The sequence below is a fragment of the Mus musculus genome, chromosome 9 (genome assembly GCF_000001635.26).
Source record: "Mus musculus strain C57BL/6J chromosome 9, GRCm38.p6 C57BL/6J".
NCBI lineage: Eukaryota > Metazoa > Chordata > Mammalia > Rodentia > Muridae > Mus > Mus musculus.
The window spans coordinates 14,651,488-14,669,027 of record NC_000075.6 but is presented as its reverse complement, the minus strand read 5'-3'; the positions used below and the strand labels follow the sequence as shown (position 1 = coordinate 14,669,027).

Genomic DNA, 17,540 nt, shown 5'->3' with positions numbered 1-17,540 from the left:
TTAAGGAGAACATACTTTAGAGATGACAGTCCAGTCCCATCCATCTGCAGAGGCAGTGCTTTTTAGACTCTGGGTTCTGTCCTACATCAAACTTAGATGGAGGTTTTGCTTTGTTTGGGAGCAGAAGTGGAGTTTGACCTCAAGGTGTGCTTGGTAAGCCTCTGCCACCTGACTTCATGCCAGGCCCAGAAAGCATCCTTTTATCAGGGGTACAGAACAGTGCACTAACACCTGGGCTACTTCCTAAGGGTCTCATGGCTGCCACAGTGGTATCTACTCCTCAGTCATTTCTTCACATAGGAGCAGGCCCTGCCCACCCAGCCTGAACATTCGCAGTCCTCAGGCCTTGCCCAGTCCAGTCCTTTATCTCAGACCCATCTTTAGCTCACTGTCCTCTGTCCACTCTTGCCTCTCCCCAGTGTTTGACCTACCTGGCTCTCTTCCACTCAGGGCTTGGTCACTCGCTGGTCCCTCTGCCTGGAGTGGCTGGGAAGTCTGTGCTCTCCCATCTGGGGCTCTGTTGACAGAAGCTGTCCCACCATTCTGTTCCATCTCCTTCCATCATAGCACTCAGTACCACCCACCTCGTACTGTGGCTTTTCCTCTGGCCTGGCTTCTGTACCAGCTTGTTAGATACACATAAGTAAGACACGTATCTGTATTGCTTACTGTAGAATCCAAGCATCTGGTATCTATCATAGACATTTAACAAGTCATTGAGAGCTGTTTAAAAATACGGGGAAACTATAGCTCAAGGGTCACCCAACTCCAAGGGTTGCATGGAGAATTTGGCTAGACCCTTCTTCGGCCCACCCTTTATCCATTTCTCCTCCTGGTCTTTCTTCTGCATCTCTGAACCAGCATTCATTCATTTGTTCCTTTTTCTTTTCCTTCCTGTTTTGGACAATCCCATACATAAATACAACATACTGTGATAGAATTCTTCTCCATTACCTTTCTTATCTCCCCCACTCCTGCTGACCCCTCTTCTTAGGTAGTACCCCCACTTTCACATTTCTTCGAATGCAGGTCTTGTGCATACAGCCACATCTTCAGTGGGTTCATAGTTACAGTGGCCATCTGATACTCAGAAGACAGCTTTTCATAGCTCTTTTCCCTATCTTTGGCTCTAATAACCTTCTTGTCCTGGATGATACTATATTACCTAAGCCTTGGGGTGGGTGATAAAGGTGTATGTTTGTGAATATGTGTGTATGATGGTATATGTATGTGTATATGTGTAGTATATGTGTGGTATGTATGTGGTATATGTGTATGTATGGTATATGTCTATGTTTGGATATGTGTATGGTATGTATACGCATATTTTGTGCATATATGTGTGTTTGTGCATATATGCCATATGTGTTTGTATGTGGCATATGTATGTCTGTATGCATGTTGTATGTGTGGTACATTGTGCATTTGTGTAAATATGTGGTATATGTGGGTGTATTGTGCATGTGTATGCTTGTATACATGTGTGTATGTATGATGTATCGGTAGTATACCTGTGTGTTTGTGTATATGTGTATGTATGGTATATGTGTGTCTTATGTGTGCGTGTGTGTATGTATGTATGTGTGTGTGTAAGTATGGAATATGTGTGTGTATTTTGAGTATATGTGTAGTATGGATGCATATGTTTGCACATGTACATGTGCTTTGTGTGTATGTGTGTTTTGTGCATGTGCTGGCATTGGCTATCTTCCTCTCTCACTCTTCATTTTGTTTTCTTTTGTTTCTCACTGAACCCAGGATTTACTTACTGGCCAGTGAGAGCCTGGGGCCTGCCTGCCTCTTGTTCCCTCCCCTCTTCCCTCTCCTTCATGCTAGGGTTACAGTGCATACCACCCTTGGTTTCACATGGTGGTAGAGATGCAAGCTCAGCTCCTAACCTTTTTTTTTTTTTTTCGAGCAGGGTTTCTCTGTGTAGCTCTGGCTGGAATTCACTCTGTAGACCAGGCTGGCCTCGAACTCAGAAATTTGCCTGCCTCTGCCTCCCAAGTGCTGGGATTAAAGGCGTGCTCCACCATGCCCGGCTAGCTCCTCACTTTTGATGCAGACACTTTACTGACTGAACCTAACTCCAGCCCCAGGAATTCTTCCATTGGGCTTCATAAGCCCTGGGCAGCACTGTCATCTCCGATTTGCTCCATAGCATCAGATGCTCATGGAGCAGTACTCAGCTCCCTCTCCCCTTCCCCCTCCCCCTCTCCCTTCTCCTCCCCTTCTTCCTCCTTGCCCCTGAGGTTTCCCAATCCACACTGCTCCATATGGAGTCTGGTCTGGGAGCAGGAGCACCATTACTGCTTCCTAGTGACACTAGGTCACATGACTTCTAGACCCACTAAACACAAATTATTCAGTAATCCTTTCTACCTTTGCTCACACCAGACTTTTCCTCCTGTCTCTGATCCTCTGCCCTACTCACACTTGACTGCCCTCACCTCAGGGTAGGCAGGAAACAGCCCACGCCAGTTCAGTAAAAGCTTTAGCTTATCACATTCAAATAGATTTTTGAGGCAACCAGCAACATGCATCTCATGTTCTTGGCATGAAGTAGACCTATGGGTCATGCCATTTCTGACAAACCGCAGCCCTGAGAAGATCCTGAGGGGACAGGTAGAACTGCCTGGCCTTGTCTCATATCAGATGTGAACCCAGGACAATCTAAAATTAGCCACGTTCCCTGACTGGGGCTCAGCACTGAGTGGTAGAAACAGGTGATGGAAAATTAGCCCTGAAAGAAGACCTGGATCAAGTTCAGAAACTGGAACCAGAATGCTGGGTCCAGGAACCAGGACCACTAATCCTGGCTGACATGGCCAGGGTCAAGGAGAGATAGCTTTAGATCCAAGCCAGGCGTGCCCACAACAGCTTCTGCAAGCTGGGGAGGAGGTGGAGTGCAGGGGGAAGGGAACATTTAGGGACCTGCTGGATGCTCAGTGTGCTATGTCCAGTATCTCTTCATTGGATTCTTCTGCCATTTGTCTCTTTTATTGTTAACCAGATGGAAGCCAGAAGTGTGCAGCCACTCTGCCAGGGTCACACAGCCACTGAATGGTAAAGTGAGGATGCGAACCTCGTCTTGTGTAACACGGGATCTGGCACTGTCCTCTGTTCTCTCCTAGAAGTAGCAGGATGAGGTGTTGCTATGATCGGTTGCTATGACAAAGTACCTGACGAGAGCAACAAGGAAGGGGGTGTTGACTTCAGCTCCTAGATTTAGGGTACAGTGTGTTGTGGCTGGGGCGTCCCATCAGCAGGAGCGTGGCAGCTGGTCACACTGCATTCCCAGCCAGGAAGCACAGAGAAAGAGTGCTGCTATGCATTCTCACTCTCCTTTGCATGCAGCCAGGCCCCAGTGATGGTGGTGCTGCCCACATCCAGGGTGAATCTATTAGAAATGCCCCACAGATGTGGCCAGAGGTGTGTCTCCTTAGGCTGATACTAAGCCCTATCAAGTTGAGAGTGAAGATTAATTCAGGATGTGACTTTAGAGAGATTTAAACAAAAAGTCATACTAATGTTTAAGGCAGCTGAAGCTGAATTTTTGGAAGAAGAAATGTGGACATAGACACAGGCCTGAGGGGTGGGTGGTAGCTGGTGTACAGATGTATAGGGAGAAGTCCATGCAAAGCCAGAGGCAGAGGCCTACCAGCCAAGGCAGGCCAAGGATGCCCATTATGATGAGAGGCTAGGAGGTGGTAAGGAAGGATCTCCCCAGAGCTCCAGGGCCATGCTCCTGCTGTAGCTGGATTAGCATCCAGAACTGTGAGGCTGTAAATTCGTGTCATTTAAGCCAATCTGGGACACATGTTATGGCAATCTTAGGGGACCATCACAGTCACCTATCACCTTGCCCTCCGTGATAGTTACAGGACAACATTCACTAAAGTCGACACTCCATACAAATACACACGATCAGTGCACATGACACAATATCTCAGCCATGCAGTTACAAGGGCTGATACTGTGTAGAGCATGTTCTCTGACTGTGTGGGATTACATTAGAAGTCAGTAAGATAGTAGGAAAAAATCATAAACTAAATAACATCTCTTTAAACAATCTGTTGTAATGGAAATAAACAAGTAGACCCAGAAAGAGCAAGATATAACATTTTGAAATCTGAAGCTTCAGTTAAATTAAGGCTTAGGGAATATCGTTAGCTTCAAAATATGTCCAATTTTCTGAGGAACCGCTAAACTGATTTCCAGAGTGCTTGTACCAGCTTCCAAAGATGTAAGACTCTGTCTTAAGGACCTAGAAAAAGAAGAAAATCAGACAACATGGATCTAAAATTAGCAGAAGAAATATATTTTTTGAAAAAAAGTACTAAAGCTAGGGTTTTTTGCTTTGTTTGTTTGTTTTCTTTTGTTTGTTTGTTTTTGAGATAAGGTCTTGCCATATAGCTAGTGCTGTCTGCGAGTTTTCAGAATTCCAGAATTCTCCAGCCGGTTTTCTTAGTGCTGAGGAAAGTAAGCCTAAAAGTTAGAACTTTAAAGTAAAAGGTAATCCGCCTTAATTTGGCAAATTACTAACAAAAGACCTTCAGCTAACATCATGGTTGTGAAATGTTGAGTTCATAAAATTCCCATAAAATTGGGAGCAGGGCAAGGACTTCAAGGGCGATTAGGTCTCTAGAGGAAGGTTCTGGCTCTGACTCCTTGAATCCACTGTTACTTTAGTAAGGGACCTGGAAGCAGAGGAAACACTAAGGACTGAGATCTCCTGCGTTCCACAGACCTGGCTTCCACCCTCCCTGATAGCCTTACTGACAAAATAGTGACTTTAAGACTCTGAGGGACTATTCTGGAAACATGGAGAGGGCAGAGCTGGGACCGTGCATTCGCTATGGGACACTTGCTCTGTGCCTCTGTAGACTAGACTTTGAGGATTCTGTGATGAGCTGAATAAAACCAGCTACTTCACTCTTGGATCTTATCATTGACAAAACTCCACTCCTTCTCTGTTTGGATCCTTATCTGAGCCCTGGACAGAAGTCTTCGGAGCCCCTTCCTAGAATCTGTGTTGGCATTTCTTGTATTTCAAAGTTCAAACACCCGCTTCTACTCTTAGATTCTAATACAATATTTGATTAGACAGGGATATTTTCTTGTTTTATTTTTTCTGCAGTGAAACTTGGCACTGAGAGATCCCAAAGGCTCAGAATAGCTCAGCAAGAAATTGAATCCATGTCCAGTGACCTAGATTCTCCTTAAATTCCCATGACATAGAGGGATGGGTGAAGGGCAGGCAGCTGCTTAGCTCAACCCTCTGTTCTACTTTCAAGAGGGGGGTACAGCCATCACTACTCAGCACCCCAACTAGAACATGGAGTTGTCATGGAGAGGTGGTTCCTGGACCACTGAGTAACTGATGTGACTCCCATGTTAGAAACCCGATGGCTGCACCCTCTGTTTAATACACAAAACCAAAACCTCCTTATGTAAATGTCCTTTCCCAGTCTTTCTGGTAGAACATGGACGTGCTTAGGACTGATTTGCCAATATGGCAGATGAGCCCCCACACAGTTGGGTGAATGTTAGAAAATGAAACCCAGTCGCCTTCCTTAGACAGGCCTCTTTGCTTACATGAATACTTTCCCTCTGCGAAGTTCAGTCACCAGCTCACGAGTGACCTTTCTGAGAACTCCTTAGCGAGACAATTGTTCCAAACTTCTCACCCACCTTCCCCTCCCCACCATTTTCCTAGGGATGTTCGCCTCTCACGTGGCTAACTACCTGTTTTCTTTCCCTAGAGTGCTGGTTTTTTTAGAGTTGGATTCTTGGGAGATAATGACCTGGCTCAAAGATTACTTACTGTGCCTGGCTTTCTTCCCTTTGAGCAGCAGAGGCGACTGATTGGTGCTTCAGGACCTTGAGAGGATCCAAAACAACAGAGCCCTGGGATTCCAGAGCTCCACCTTGTGAGGGCTGAGCGTGTCTGGGCAATGCTTGTGGCTCTGGATGGAGTCATCACGGATGAGGCAGACTTGGCTCAGTCAGGGAGCACTCGCTGCTCTTTTTAAACTCCACGGCACCAGGAATGAAGTCACCTTTTAAAACTAGCTGACTTAGTTGTGAGTCGCTGTCACTGCTGTTAGAACTTAGTGGGTTTTTTTCCTACGCCTGGGCACCAGAACCTTTTCTCAGGTAAGCACGTTTTCATTAAGTAAATTCCCACCTAGGGACATTGTGTTCAGGTGACTTTGGAGGACATCCCTGGAGGTATTGGAGTAAGGTCAGGAGACGCTGATTTGGGTTGGGGGAGGGACGCCCTTGGTCCTCACCTGAAAGGGTAGCAGGCCCTAGCTGGATGATTCAACTCTGAGCATGAGGTGTGGACAGGGGTCTGTGAGCGAGCGGGGCTGGGTTTAGGTGCCGCTCACAAGTTGTGCGTTAACTGATGAGGTAGCTAGAAGCGGCCTGTGTTGGGCTGGCATCCTCCATCCTCTGTACCTTTTGACCACTGGTTTTGTGTTTGAGTCAACCCTTATAGATCTGGGGTACAGAAGGACAGAGGCTCTGTGGCAAGCCTTGGTTTGTTCTTTAGCTGGCTTGAATGCTTTCCTTCTTTCTCAGGCACGTAGCAGGAGACAAAGGGGCCCAGGATCCCTGCCCCAACACGCAGGTACCTCTCATAAACAACGGCTGTGCTGCTGCTCTCGGGCAGAAATGAGCAAACACATCCTAGAGCCTGTTCATGCAAGTTCTTCTAAGGAAATAGGCACGGGAGGAGGTGTGAGTGTGTGTATGTGTGTGTGTGCGCGCGTGCGCACCCTGTGACTCCAAACACCAAACACCATAGAGTTCTCCCTGCCACTCTGTCTCTGAGTTACACTATCACTGACTGACTCACAGAGATCTTACTATCTTGGGAACCTTAGGAAGGTTTGATAAAAGCATTTCAATTATCACAGAGATTATCTAATGAATTGATTTTGGAAAAAGAGCTGAGCCACTACCACGGGAATACCGAGAGTGAGACTTTTCACCTCTTGACATAGGACTCCCTCTTTTACAAGCACTTGCAACAATCTTGAATGACATCAATACCAGCTTTCTAAAATTATTATTTTATTTTTCAAACAAGATTTTGCTATGTAACACTGCTTACCCTGAAGTTTACTAAGTACCACAGATTTGCCTCAGATTCACAGAGAGCCTTCTGCCTCATCCTTCTGGGAGCTGGGGCTATTTTTTATTTTGTGATGGTATCATTAATTTGCCCAAACTTGTTTCAAATTTACTGTAACCCAGATAGGATCCTCCTGTGTCAGCTTCCGAAGTTGCTGGGGTTACAGGCTATTTGCCCTGGCCTCACTTATGGTACAGGCTTGGCCTGGTCCTGGCCATGTGGACTTCTTTTGACTCATTTTCCCTGTTCTCGATGGAAATAAGGCCAGAGCCTTATCTTACTGGGACAAAGAAGTAAATGCACTTGTAGAAGACCCAACACTGGGCAGTTAAGAACTGCTAGCTATTTTTCTCCTTTCCTTTTCTCTGAAGGTCTGTAAGCTCTCACTATAACACAGCTCTCTCTCTCTCTCTCTCTCTCTCTCTCTCTCTCTCTCTCTCTGTGTGTGTGTGTGTGTGTGTGTGTGTAAAATTTACCTCTTTGTGGCACGACAGGAAGAAAGCACAGCAACAGACACAGAGGGACACTTACTTGAGGCCTGATAAATAGCAGAGAACTCTGAGATAAGCAAGCAACCAGAAAATGCAATGAACACAGTAGCCACTGAGCATGCAGCAGGGGGGCTGAGTGAGCTGGCGCCTATGTACATGAAGACAAAGGGAAACATTTGTATCTACCACCTTTATGTTCAGAATCCTTAGAAATTTAGGAAGCATATGGGATTCTCTGAAGTCAAATTTTCCAGAAGGCCTTTTGCTTTCAGAGTGACTTGATGCTTGCTATCCATGTTAGTGCTTTAAATGCAAGTTCGTTCTTTCACTCACTGGGCAAACATCTGGATGGCTGCTCTGAGAGGGCTCTTTGTGGCTCTTTCCATGGAAGATTGATGGAAATTTTTTTCATTTGAACCCAAGCCAGCCTTGGGGAGCTGTTTGGCCAACAAAACAGAAGAAGGTGACACCCAGGGGCAACCAGAGCTAAGGTCCACAGTTTCTATCTATTCTTGTCTACCCCTCACTCAAAGGGAAGTCAGCCACCATGGCAAGTGACATAAGTGAAGTGCTGCTAAACCAGCTACTGGGAGACAAGCAACCAACTTGAACTTTATGGTTGCTGGTGTTGAAGTGCCAACCTTCCCCGGTGGCATTTCAAGCATCCAAGCAGAGGTGGGAAAATACACTCACCATCGTCAGAGGATGGAGATGTGGGGAACTCACACAGTAGGTGTGAACCGCCCTGCTCAGCCCAGCCACCCACAGCACCTTGGGAGATAATTTGTATTGTCCAAGCTTAAGGGTGGATTTATGCAGCATTAGGTAACTGGAATGGTGCCTCCTCTGCTCAGACACCATCCTGGGTAGAGAGCCCTTGAGCCCTTGAATAAGGGACAGATATCCCATAAAATTGTTGGTTAAAAAACCCAAGATCATTATTTGTGGGTTTTTTTTTATAGGAAAATTTTACTGAGTCAATAACTCTTATTTGACAAAAGAAGTGTGAAAAACTTAATAACTTTGCTAATGAGTCTTACCACTGTAACAAAATTATTGGGAAGTACCCCTGTCACATGCACACACACACTTCAAGGCATCTCCTTCCATCTCCTGTCTACACAAGTCTCTTTGCATCAATTCTAGAAGCTCTGTGATGCCTAATCTATTGGTCCCATTCCATCTTCGGAAACAAATTGTTTAGGGGAAGCAGGTACCATGAAGAAAAGATGAAGTTAGAGAACATCCCAGCCAGACACCCCTAGGGAAAAAGATCAGTAACGACGGATGGAAAGCAAGTCTCAAAGAAGACACAGATTTAGTAGTTAAGAGCACTGATTTTGAAATCAGATGGTTAGAGTTAAAGCCCAAGGCTCTGACATTTCTAGCTGGCTGACCCTAGACAGTATGGAGGCATTTCTTGCTTTAGATCCCTCATTCTTCAAGTCTTGATGATGATGTTATTGTACCATGATCTTGTGAGGATTAAGTAAAAGGATGGGTTTAGGGTAATTAGCAGTTGCATGGTGCCCCCCAGCACCACGTACATGCCACATAAGCAAACACTGGCTAACTGTAGAAGTGATCATGTTTATATGGTGCTGCTAAGAGAGTTGCCACCACCATGCCAACATCATAGCAACTCTGGCAAACCCAGGCCTTTAGTCAGTCACAGTAGAGGTGCCCAAGATGAGTCGATAATATATTCAATCAAGTACTCGCTCTGTGAATATCCTTCTTTATACCCAGGTTTTTCCTCTTACCATGCCAAATGTTTTTTTCAAAGATGCCAAGCCTTGCTGGCCAACGTGAGTCCATGTGTTTTTGACTTCTTGAGTCCTCTTCTAATCCTCTTCTTACCCATGTAGCTGCTAGTTGAGTAGATCAAAGCTCCATTCATTTTAACCATTATTATTTTTTAAACTCTGGGGATAAAGGGTTGGTGCATTAGTAAAGAGCTCACATCATGAAGACCTGAGTTCAAGCCCCAGAGCCCACATAAAGGCATGATGTGACAGTGTGTGCCTGTAACCCTGGGGATGTGAAGGCAGAAGGATCTTCAAGATGAATCTGTGAGCTCTAGGATCAGTGAGAGACTCTTGTCTCAAAAACTACAGCAGAGAGAAATTGAGAAAGACACCGAACATCAACCTTTGTCCTTTACAGCACACACAATGGGACACAGATTCTATTTAAGGAGGTATTAAAGTTGGATGACTTTGATAGGAATCCTGAACCCAGGGTGCTCCACAATATTTCAGTTTACCAGCCTACATCTTACTCTTTGGTCAGACAGTCCAGGTGAAGGATAACGTCACTCTGAAGCCAAGAGGTCCATATTCAGTTCACCTCCTTTATTAATACCTTGGAAATACCAGATTTTAATATATGAAAATTTAATCTATCAATTAATTTTTGGCAGGCATGGCTCTTTTAGCTTATGGCTGGTCTAGTCATGCAAGAGCTCTAGACCAAACATGATACAGACATTCTGACCATTAAAGGATGTCTGTCTCATATATTATACATCTTTTCTTATGAAATATTTATATATCTATGAGTCTGTGGTCCATTTCTCCAAGCCTCACTCAGATAGATTTAACATTCTGCACAATGACAGTGCTATATCAGAACTAGGTTGCTGGTGCTGGTATGACCCACAGACATTCAGATTTCTCCAGCTGCTTGCACTCCATTCTGTGTGCTGGGGTGGGGTGGGCGTGTGCACTCCTGCATGTGTGTAATTTTATGCAAATTTATCACATGTGCTTCATGTAACTACCATGTCAATAAGGCACAAAGCTATGACGTAACTGCAGACCTGTTTCTACCGCCTCCTGCTATTTCTAGTCCCTTGAAGCCCATTGTCTATATCACGCTGTTCGGTAAGTGTGCTGGGAAGGAATTCATGTAGTGTGGGTTCCACTTGGAGTGGAACCTTGAGGACCCCCAGATTTTTGCCCACATCACTGCTGATTCTTTCTCGTTAGGGAGTGGCACTGCTCAGAATAGATATACCACAGTTGGCTGGTTATTTGCCATCCTGCTCAGTGGAATACATCGAAGTTGTTTCTATCTTTCTTTATCACAGATGCATTAATTATTTTTCTTGTTGGTGTGAGCAAATATGAAACAAGAAGCAGTTCGGATTACTGTTTGAGGGAAACAGTCCATCTTGAAAGAGAAGGTGCAGTACAGGCTTGAAGCAGCTGGTCACATTGCTGCAGTCAGGAAGCAGAAGACAGACAGGAAGTAGGTGGGGTCATAAAACATCAAAGCCTTTCCACAGTGATCCACTACCTCTAGTGAGACTCACACTTTTTAAAAGTCCCACAACCTTCTAAACTATCTCCATCAGCTGAAAAACCACGAGTTCACATGCATAAGCCTGAGGGGGAAGCATACAGCCCCAAAGCTGCCATTAGCATTGCCTACAAGTTTCTGAATGGAGGCAATGGGGATGGGGAATCGACTTCCGATGGGAAGTTGATTTTAATTTTAATGGAAGCTGCCAAACTACTTTTCAGGAGAAAGGGGATATTATATGTATGATATATATCCATCATATATGGGTGATATATGTAATGGCCATGCAATCTGTATTTGTAACACTGTGGTTGTAATCTGTGCTTGCCTAGTGGGTTTAATGTGGTTATTTGCTGTCAGTATGTCCTTTCAGTGACATATGTACTTGTATAGTTTGCCTATTTAACAACTGACAAAAATTTTACTGAATACACACACGCACTACACACCATATCCATACACATATATGTATGTATGTGTGTACATATATGTACATAGTCTAGATAAAGCCATTTATCATATGTTTGGAAATATTTCAGGTATTTAATTTTCATAAAGTTCAGTTCGTCAATGTTTTTGTTTTTATCAAATAACTCTCACACATGCTACATCCCAACCTCTCAAGTTTTCTTTTGATACACTGTGCTCTTTATTGCAAGTTTTAATCTTTCACCTAACCAATAATCCTTGAACTCTGCCCTTATATTTTTCTAAAAGAGTTGGAGCTTTATATATTGCACTTACATCTTTGATTTACTTCCCATTGGTTTTTGTTTTTGTTTTTTTATAAAGTGTCAAGTTAAATCAAAGTTAATTTGGAGAGAGGATGTAAATTTGTCAAAATGCTCTAGCACCATTTTTTTAAAGGCTAAGCCTCCTTCATTGAGTTACTTTTGCACTTTGTCAAAAATAAGCTGGGCTGGGCTTGGTGGCACATGCCTGTAATCTTAGCACTCGGGAGGCTGGAAAAGGAAAGTTGCTGGGAGTTTGAGCCTGGACTTGGGTACATAACGAAAGTCTCAAAAACAAACAAGCTAACACACACACACACACACACACACACACACACACAGAGAGAGAGAGAGAGAGAGAGAGAGAGAGAGAGAGTGAAGTCTTACTTCTTTCTCTGCGATTGTCTCCGTTCAGAGTCCATGGTGTCTCCCAGCCTTTCCTTCATGTGATTCTAAATATGTGTGTGCCTTTCTTTTATAATTGAACTCTATTTATAAACTGCTTTATATTTTACAAATCAGCATGATTTTCAGTCAGTTCTTACAAAGTCTTACAGTGCTAATTTGCTTTCATGGCTATGTGGTTCCACAGTATAACTTGTATTTTGTTAACTATTTTTGAGGGCTATACAAATACTTGCATTCTTTTATTTAGAAAGACTGGCATACACACCTAAGAAAGCACTCTGCCATTGCATTCTCTATGGTAGGCTTATCAATCTAGCTTCCTCCACTGATTGAAAATGTTGGTTTTGCATACACCAAATCAACTACACAGTTTTTTTTTTTTTTTTGAGGTGGGGTCTTACTATGTAGACCAAATGGCCTTGAGCTCACAGAATTCTGCTTGCCTTTGCCCTGCCTCCCAAGTGCTGGGATTATATGCCTGGCTTTACATCAAAGGGTGTTTTTTTGACAAACAGTTTATTCCAGCTACAAAAGCACATTGCTTTATTTCAGCCTTATAGTGAGTGTCATTATCAATGTTATAAATGCATCCACAGCTGGGCGTGGTGGCACATGCCTTTAATCCTAGCACTTAGGAGGCAGAGGCAGGTGGGTTTCGGAGTTTGAGACCAGCCTGGTCTCAAACAGAGTGAGTTCCAGGACAGCCAGGGCTACACAGAGAAACCCAGTCTTGAAAAAAATAAAACAAAAAAGTGCATCCACATATACATCTGCATGTGCTGAGGTAATTATTGGAAATTAAAACAAGAAATAGTAACAGCTGCACGTGGAGAGAACTTTTGGGGTGTCACAGGTTAGTGGAATCTCTCCTTTTGATCATATTCAACACCTATGTTCTTTAAAGTCAACAAAAAGCATTTTATTGCATTTCTTATATAATTGAAGATAATGTCTGCTCAAACCCTAAGCCTGTAGGAGGACGTACTCTGTGCCTCAGTGCCTCCATATTAAAAGAGCTTGGGGAGCTTTTAGGAGACGTGGAAGCCTGGAGTCTGCCCCCAGACGTCCCATACTCTGCCTCACATTCAGTACCTTAACATGTTTAAAAGTCCCCTAGAAAGTTCTAATGCACAACAGAAGATGGGAAACTCTGCTGGAGGGAAGGGGAGGCACATAAGGGTCCCCGGAAGACCACCATGGCGAGGCAGTCTCAGCATTATGGGTATTTGGAAAGACAGTTCAGAGCACTCTCTAGCTTCTCTGTTGTGTTGATGTGAAACTAAACTCAAATAAGCACTAAGAAGTGGGGCAAACTGTGCTCACACTATGTACATGTGCAGTTCTGGGACAGGCCTTTTATTCACCGAGGTCGAGCTGCTTAGCTCCTTCCACATAAGAGGATATAAAGAGCCTATCCTAGCCATGACCCTGAGAAATCACACCAAAAATTGACAATGGGGTATTCCCACACTGTGACTGGCATCAGAAGGTACGGTAGATTCTTTATTTGGAGAGCCGCTTTGTTCTAACAACGTGGCTGGAAGCCTGGTCTCAAAGGAGGTTGAAGAGCTCACCTAGTGGGTTTACTCTCCACCAAAGACTCCTCCCTGAAGGGGCTAGACCTCTACTGTGGGTAGCTGTTTCCCTCTCTGCTCCACTCTGCGCGTCTCTCCTGATGTCTTCTTCATCCTGACTGATCCTGTCTCTATATTCTTGGCTTACCTCTGATTGGGTGAGATTTTCAGCACTGGGTGACAGTCTTACTCAGGGTTTCTATTCCTGTACCAACACCATGACCAAGAAGCAGTTGGGATGGAAAGGGTTTATTCAGCTTACACTTCCATACTGCTGTTCATCACCAAGGAAGTCAGGACTGGAACTCAAGCAGGTCAGGAAGCAGGAGCTGATGCAGAAGCCATGGAGGGATGTTCTTTACTGGCTTGCTTCCCCTGGCTTGCTCAGCCTGCTCTCTTATAGAATCCAAGACTACCAGTCCAGGGATGGCACCACCCACAATGGGCCCTCTCACCTTGATCACTAATTGAGACCATAACTTACAGCTGGATCTTGTGGAGGTATTTCCTCAAGGGAGGCTCCTTTCTCTGTGGTAGGTTCAGCTTGTGTCAAGTTGATACACAAAACCGGTCAGTACAGTGATTATAGGAATAAATCCATTTTTCGAATGTATGTGGCCCTATGGTTGGCAGGGCCCGAGGGATGATGGGAGCAGGAGAAACAGAATGATCAAGCCACCATGTGATTGAATGAAGAAAGTGAGCAGAGAGGTGGGCTTCCTTCGTGTGGATAGAACTTGTGCCATGCGTAGCCAATTAAAGCCATGCATTAAATCAGCACTCAGTGCATGAGCTGGAGTACGGAACTTCCCAGTGCTGGGGGAAGTCTGGGATTCGTCTCCAAAGTCCTGTTCTGACTGCAAGAATCTAGACTTCTCAGAGGTCTCCTCAGCAGGAAAGGGCGGGGTGAGAGTGTTCATTTTTCCCTTAATTTTGAATATTGGCTTTGTGTAGCTATTATAATTCAGTCCACTGTGACGTGAAAATGTACAGGGGGCTGTGAAAAATGAGATGTGAAAACATAAGGCATTTATATTAACAATGCCTTTTTTAATATGATAAGTTGTTTTGTTTTTAAAGATTCATTTATTTATTAAGTACACGGTATTTATTTATTAAGTACATGGTATTGCCTGCATTTATGCCTGCAAGCCAGGAGAGGGCACTAGTCCTCATTACAGGTGGTTGTGAGCCACCATATGGTTGCTGGCAATTGAACTCATGACCTCTGGAAGAGCAGACAGTGCTCTTAACCTCTGAGCCATCTCTCCAGCCCAACAATGTCTTATATTAACAGCATATAATAGTACTATCTTGACTATGTAGAGTAAATAAATTATATTACTAAAATTAGGAGACAGGGGAGATCGCTTAGTGTTTAGAGAGCTGGCTGTGCAAGCATGAGGACCAGAACACACAGAAAATGATGAGTGTTGTGGCAGCCTGTTTGTGATTGCAGCCTCTGATGGATTCAGGGATCTTCAGAGCAAGCTGGCTAGAGAGGCGAGCCACATTTGCAAGCTCTGGGTTAGGTGGAGAGACTTTCTTCTGACCACCATTGACCTCCATGCGCAGGTACACACAAGGGCACTTGCACCTACACACATGTGAACATACATATGCACACATGAACACCATATTAATACATGGAAATGGAAAAAGAAAATAAAAAACATTTCACCTGTAATTGAGAGATTAAATTAAAATTTAAAAGTAATTTAAAAATTACTTTAATTTAATTTTTTAAAAATGAGTAGACTCAAGTTGAATGCTTGGTTCTCTCCAAATTCAAAGTCCTTTGGCAAAGATCTAGCCCTCCTGGTGGTTGAATTTAAAGGTGGGGCCTTGGGGAGGGGATAGATTCATATGAGGTCATGGGTGGGATGCTCATGATAATGAGGGTTCTTGCAAGAAAAGGAAGAGAGATGGAGGCTTCCTGTCTCTCTCCACCTTGTGAGACACAGGGAGTGAGTGGCAAAGGGCCTTCTTTGTGACATGTAACCAATCAGTTGGCACCTTTCTCTAGTATTCCTCATCCTCCAGAGCTGCTAGACACAAATGGCTGTAGTTTAAACCACTCCGTTATATTCAGTCGCGATTGCTAAAGTATGCAACGATTAGAGAATTCAAAATTATTTAAGGACCTTATAGGGCTGTTTTGGATGGTAACTTACTTTTTCCCCTCCAACTCAAATATGTCAAGATGCACCATAGCCTAAGCTCTATTCTTGCCAACACTCTATTTTTGGTTTGTAATCAGAGCTGTGGCAGTTTCTCTCATCTGGCTCTTTGTCTCCCTGGCCTCAGCTCAGTGCCTTCTCTAAGACAGTTAATCCTCTGCAGTGGTCTCCTGGAACCGTGTCCAGTTGGTGCTGTTTATGGTTTTTCCCCAGAAAGCTCTTGCAGTGTCCCTTTGCCTCTTCACCTCTGCTGCTCTTTGCTGGCTTCCCTTCTCCATCTGAGAACTGGCACACAGGACAGCTGCACTCTTACCCACTTTTTCCAGTGATCTTCTTCCAGAGAAATGTACCCTAGCCATCAGCCAATGGAGCCATCACAGAGACCAATGAGAGCCTTCAAAAGCTCCTCACAGTTCATGCTTACTCTATGTGGAACAAAAAAGGACCAAGATACTCTTCAAGTGTTACCAATGACAACCAAGAACAATGGCTACCATCCATGGTTGATATTTATTAATGTGGTCAGGATTTCCACTGGGCACATTATAGACATTTCTCAGTTGATTACTACAGTGACCGGACAAGCATGTGCTGTGATTCAATGTTAGAAATAAAAAAAAAAAATCAGGCTCGTCAGGTTAGCTTGCCCAAGACCACTGATACTAGTGGGATTTAGCTTCAGAGCTATCCCCGAAGCCCTTACTGCTAGCCACTATGTCTACCCTGCCCCCACAGGCTGTTGTCTCACAGCTTGAGCAGCCAAGTTGAAATGCAATACTGATTATGGAGTGATGTCTATAAACACATTCGCTAAGACTGACAAGTTGTTGAGTATTTGTGTATTGTTTTGCATATTCTTTAGCTGATGTCTGTTTTTCCCAAAATTGTGCTCAGGAAGGGAGAAGAGATTTTGTGAGCCCCCTTTCGCATACTGGAAAAACTGAGTTTGGGGAAGAGTCTCATGTTGGGTCAATACACTAAGAAAACACAGATAATTCCGGCCTCTTCAAACACTTTTTTTTTCCTTTGTTCATTAACTTGTATCTGGACATGTAGCTGGTGGGTTTTAGTGAGAGAGATTTGTTTTGACTGCAGGTTACCTGTCTTGTATGAGGAGCTGTGTTTCTCAGCTGAGAGTATAGTATACCACTCTCTACTCAACAAGCATTGCCTGAGTCAGCCTGCTCATTGTGCTCCCAGCGAGAATGTAAGGATAAGGGTAGGGCTTTGTCCTGAGAAGGTGGCCTTAATGTGGTAGACCATCATCTTGTGAGAGGAGTGGTCTCCAGTGAAGATGGACTGTGTTAAAGTTCTAAAAAGAAAGGGAATCAGGAACTAGTCTGCATGGGAAGGTCCTGATGGAGAGAGTCCTGGCTTGGTCCTCCATGGACCAGCTTTAGAAATGGAAAGCCTGAGTTTAGTAGAGAACCTCATAACTTTTAACTTCATTAGGCTTCCTAAAAATATGCCTGTAGCCATAGCTCCCTAGAGAGTGGCAGTGTGAATTATTTATTGGCATACTTAAAATATTAACATCAATAAATTATACCATAGCTTTGAAAACACCCTACCCATTTGGAGAAGCTAGTTTTAAATAATGTTTTTCAAGTTATTGAAATTTCCTAGTTCTATGATGTTAGGAAGATTCTCAGAAACAAGTCAGAAGCACAGAATAATTGGCTCAATGCTCAGACGTCAAGCATTTC

General features: G+C 44.0%; 1 protein-coding gene and 1 long non-coding RNA gene across 3 annotated transcripts in view; one reads left to right on the top strand and one right to left on the bottom strand.

The window, feature by feature from the left end:
* Nucleotides 1-3,927: 3,927 nt before the first annotated feature.
* Gm7607 (predicted gene 7607) lies at nucleotides 3,928-6,006 on the bottom strand. Its single transcript, NR_152172.1, has 2 exons — nucleotides 5,828-6,006; nucleotides 3,928-4,267 (listed from the first exon to the last, which is right to left on the bottom strand). It is a non-coding gene; the product is annotated as a predicted gene 7607 (long non-coding RNA).
* A 47-nt stretch (nucleotides 6,007-6,053) lies between these two features.
* Nucleotides 6,054-17,540, top strand: part of Amotl1 (angiomotin-like 1) — a 121,009-nt gene continuing 109,522 nt past the window's right edge. For both annotated transcript variants that reach the window (XM_006510667.3, XM_006510666.3), the window contains exon 1: nucleotides 6,054-6,159. The gene's annotated coding sequence lies outside the window, so the exon portion shown is untranslated. The remainder of the gene's footprint in view (nucleotides 6,160-17,540) is intronic.